This window comes from Empidonax traillii, unplaced genomic scaffold (assembly GCF_003031625.1).
Source record: "Empidonax traillii isolate 1590-97213 ecotype Southwest subspecies unplaced genomic scaffold, ASM303162v1 scaffold296:size1881848, whole genome shotgun sequence".
NCBI classification, from domain to species: Eukaryota; Metazoa; Chordata; class Aves; order Passeriformes; family Tyrannidae; genus Empidonax; species Empidonax traillii.
This window is the reverse complement of record NW_020955489.1, coordinates 1,263,718-1,268,766: the sequence shown is the minus strand read 5'-3', so window position 1 is coordinate 1,268,766 and position 5,049 is coordinate 1,263,718. Positions and strand designations below refer to the sequence as shown.

At 39.4% G+C, this 5,049-nt stretch overlaps 1 protein-coding gene across 1 annotated transcript in view; it reads left to right on the top strand.

Moving 5' to 3' along the window:
• Positions 1-5,049, top strand: part of LOC114060898 (spermatogenesis-associated protein 7 homolog) — a 38,068-nt gene that overhangs the window by 28,712 nt on the left and 4,307 nt on the right. The window lies entirely within an intron of this gene.

Genomic DNA, 5,049 nt, shown 5'->3' with positions numbered 1-5,049 from the left:
ATCCAAATGCATGGCTTGACCCACCGTCCGTGTTTGGCTGCAACTCACAGCCAAGCAATCCTCACCACTTACCAGGGGATTCATGGCTTTAGTACCTGCAGCCTCTTCTCCAGCTTTGAGAAAGAGAGTAGCACCATTGCTCTTCCAGGGAAAAGGTTACACACTCAATGGGATATTGCACAGTGACTGGGGGAAAGAAGAATGCAATTAATTGCCTAATTCTGTTAGGGGAAAAAATAGATAACTTCATAGCAAAGAAGAGAGTGAAGAAAGAATACAGGAAATGCCTTAAGGAAAGAAAGAAAGTGCCTCAAAGACAAGAGCCTTTTAAAATGACTGGCATCTTCACCCTAAAAGCTGTTCTCTGCATAGCTGCATATCATAATTATTGATGTAAAGTGGGGCACAGAGGGCAGTTCTGTCACTGGACTCCAGCCCAAGGTAATTTTCAATCTGATTCATCAAGGTGTCAGAGAAGCAATTTTTAATTTTTTCTTCGCTTCAGAACAGGCAATGTCAAATAGCATGCCCAGGAGAAAGCATGCACCATTCCTTCCACCAAGGTTTATTTCTGCTATTCACACTGCTTTACTACCTCTGCAGGCTGCATTCAGTGGTCTACTTATAAATCTTCAGCTGAGGCTTCTTTTCACCTGTCCAGCCCTGGATGTTCAAACATTCTTTTATGTTCTAGAACTACAATTAATTAGCATACTAATTAAGGAACTGGAGAGTTTTTCTAACAAATTTTCACAGAGCAGACAGGATCTCCCATTTTCTGTAGTAATGAAATGGTCTTCCCTCAGGAAAGCTTGTAAAAGTTGGGTTTTTTTAAATCTAGCCACTTGCTCAAATCCAACATCAGACCATTTTATAATCTTAGAAGTGCAATGAGGACATTTCTGCTACAGAAACTGATCCATACTCAGATACAGTTCAGGAAGCTGTAATAATAAATAAAAAATAAATAGGAAATAAAAGGATAAAAATAATAAAAAAAATAAATAAGGAAATTAAAAAATATTTCCTTAAGAAGAAAAAAGAAATGTTGGTTCTTGCTGAGAGGTACAAGTAAAAGGGTAGCTTTTATAATCCAGGAAAGTGGAAAAAGTGTCCCTCCTGGGCTTGACAAAGCCACTGAAATGGGTCTGTAAGTGAAAAATTTCAGGAATTGATGCGAAACTAAACAGTACCTGCAGGGGTGAGGGATCCAGTGCCCATCAGTCTTCCAATAAGCAATCTGTTTCAAGTAACTTATTTCCTGGAATTTTATCATGTAAAGCCAAAAGCTTCCAAGGACACAAAGTAGTATCTTACACTTGGTTTATGTCTTTGCTTTTAGAAGGATCATAAAGCATTCATGCTTTAAAAAAGTACAGTGTAATGACACCAGAAGTTTTATCTCAGGTGAGGGGAAGATGGAAGGCAGCTGATAAATGGGATCCAACAGTGTTACCAAACATTTCAGGACAGGAACATAGAACAGCACGGGCAGCTGAACACCACAGTGGTGTGGAAGCTGAAAGGCCATTTTATTTAACCAAATAAAATTATTTCCTTTAATTGCTGTGTGAGCATAGCCTCAGTGATAAGACCTGGCAGGAAGTGTCATAGGGTCTTTCATAGCCATTAGTGGAAAGGTCTATTTTAACATTTCTAAGGGAAAAAAAATCCCTTTTGATGTGCCACACCCCAGCACTATCTTGAGTCACACTGAAGCAGACCGAGGAGAAAGCAACCTCTGCTTAATCCCTGGCACTATCTCCTACTTGTTCTTTGCCCTTCCCTTCTTTCTACTCAGCCCATCATGTCTCATGGGATTGCTTTAGGAGGAGATACATCAGAAGCAAGTGTGGTTTGGGATGCTAATGCAATAATTAGTGGCTTAATCATCAAAGTGAATAAGCAACTTACCAACAGTCCCTTTCAGCTCTGTGCACTGTTACCATTTAAATACAGAATTTTGTAATGTACCGTAATTAGATACTGCACATGGGAAAGTTTTAAAAGTAAACCAGTAAAAATGAAAATGACTGCTCTGAGATGAGCACAGGACCCAAGTTTATTCTTCTCACAACAGAAAATGTCAGTGATCTGGTATGTGGAAACTTTCTTCCAAACCAGTACTGACCCATTGGCCCCCTCACAGGCAGAAAGGGAAATGTCCTGTGAAACAAGTACTCTTCGGCATGGGACCTAAAGTAGGAATCTTCCATTTTGGCAAAGTGGCATGGCTAATATTCTTTAGAAATTCCAGCATGAATAGTTTAATTTCAATTTCTTAAATTTTTTTCTGAAGTTTCAGTTGGATATACTAATTTCACTGCCTGCTCTGGCCATATATACTCTGTAGCTCTCCCCACCTCATATGCATATTCAGAGGTGTGCTTGCAGTGGCAAATACCCGTTTCTTCAAGTACAGAGGTATCTGCCTATGGAAACCGGAGTTTCTGTACATGGAGATGATTGGAAAACTGGATGAGTATCATGTAAACATCGTCCATCTCACTACCAGTGGGCATGTATACAGTAGATTCTTCAGACCTGCACAGCTGACAGCTTTGCTTACTTCAGCCACTAAAACCAAGCCTAACCCCAAACTATGAGTTAGTTATACATAACCAAGTTTCAAAATGAGATCTAGAGGGGAAAATTCCATAGTTAAAAAACAGTTAACTCACGTAGTTACAACACAGGATTGAATCTGCTAGCTCAGCATTGTGCAGGCTTGGCCACAAACTCTTACAATCCTCACAGCTTCCATAGCCTTGGCTGCTGTACTGGTTTTTTTCCCTTTTGTTGAAGGTTCATTTTAGCAGTCAACTCAGCAAAACAAAACACAGAAGATAAAAAACTACCTTACAATATTTACAAAGAGTAGCCTTGGGAATAGGTTTTAGTAACTTTTATAGTCCAGAAATTATTGTAAGAATCCTTTTAGAGCCATAGAATAGGTTTTAAAGTTGCTCTTTTCATTATTCTGGGTATTTCCTAATGTCTATCATGGCTATAAACTTCTCAAAAGAATAAGATACTGAAGACTGCAAATCTCATCAGTCAGTTTGACACATGTGCAAGGAGGAATCCATTGGATCCCTATCACAAGGAGTTTGTATTGCTCCATATTTTCTGAACATTGGGATGCTGAGCTACAAAAGTGATTTCTCTTGAAGCATTAGACATCATGTGGTTCCAGCTCATAGAGAGTGTCCATTGCCTCTAATAAGTTTCAACAAGAGCACCTAATTCTCTGTTAAAGTGTTAAAGATTGAACACCCATTGTAATGATCTTCAAATTGAACCGGAGTTTTAAAATTTTCCCAATAAGTTTCTCAGAGTCTGCCCATCCTTTTTCCCTTTCTCTATGACAGCTTCTAGACTCCACTCCATGTCATGAATACCCACAGGTCTTCCTTTATAGAACAAAAAGGCCATCATGATTATCATCTCCTAATGAAGCAGAGTTCAGTGAGGATGCTCTAGCAATCCTGAATTGATTAACCCATAATTCATTTTCCATTTGATTCATTTCTTATGGTAATATAAATAATTTTCTCAGTCTTGAGTAAGTCAAACCACACTGGTCAGGCACTCTCATCCGTTCTGCAATCATCTGCCATTAAGAATCTACTCATGTATTTTTCAAGGTAGGTGGACTGTTTGCCTGCTGACTTAACCATCTGCAATCCCAACTGTGGTCTGCAGATTTCATCACCATTTTCCCTTCTCCCATGATGATTACACTGCATCACTGGATCATGTATTTAGCTAAAATTGTCTTGGCTCTTTTTAAGGCTGAAATAGAGGAACACACAGGGGGACAGAAAAACATGAAAAAAAAGGCCTGTTTTGCTCCAGTGAATTCTGAATGTTCAAGTTGGTGTCTTATCTCTGAGGAACCTGTGCACATGGTAGGCATAACCTTGGACTACATGCGGTCCTAAGCTATAATGTGGCAGTCTTTCACATTATTCTAACAAAGAGAAGGTAAATTTGCTGCTGCTTTATGCAGTGTGTTTCATGGAGCTCTGCTCCAGGGTAGTTTACCTGAGGCAGTTTCCACCACCTCTTCTGCAGTCTTGCCTCTGTGCTTCTTTCCAGAATGGGATTTTTCAGGAGGGTTTAGCTAAAAGAGAGATAATCTGGACTGCAAAATTTCTTGCAAAGGAAAAAGAAAGTCTCTGAGACTACTTGAGTGAGTTAGAGAAAATAAATGAATGAGATAGTGGGGACAAAAGTGAAACACCTACTTAACTGAAACCTGATTTCAGTAGTTTTCTCCAGTTAATTAAGTATTGAGGAAAATGGATGCGGAAAGCACATTTTAAAGCAATCAAGTACTGCCAGAAATCAAACCAGCAATTTGAAAAGAGAACAACACTGCTCTCTGGCATCTGACAAAATAAGATATTTGACAGGGAACAATATGTGCAGTACTGGTTAATTGGGAGGCAAGGAGAAGAATAATCATAGCTGCATTACTGAATTTATAGAAATATCTCCAGCGTACCGCAGGGACGATGTGAATTTGTGGAATCCTCCTGCCTGCTAAAGCAAGCCAGCAATCACATACATTCCCATCAACATTTTTTTCAATGTACCCTAGACAGCAATGCAGAAATAGCAACTGTGGTGGCTGAAACCAGAACTGCCTTTAAAATGACTGCAAAATCCCCCACTTTTCCTCTGCTGATGAAGAGATATGGGATAAGAAATGAGAGGGGGAAAAAAAAATCTTCATCAGCACTTGCTCTCCTTTGTTAGTGTTCATCAGAGCAGGAAACAACCCTTTAACAGTTATCTGGCTATGGAACATGGCTATTCCAGCACCAGTCCTACAACAGGTTAGGTTGACCGTGTTTTTTTTCAAAGTGTCTGATTTAGAGCAAAGAAAAGATTATTTTCCCCAGTTTTTAGTTCTAAGCTGTAGCCAAACACAATGTGAACTCAACCCGCCAACTAACCTACATTTTAGAAGCTCTGGCAGAGCATTTAAGGCTATATTGTCTTCCCTGCAGTTGGTTCACTGACCTTTCATTTTTTCCCATG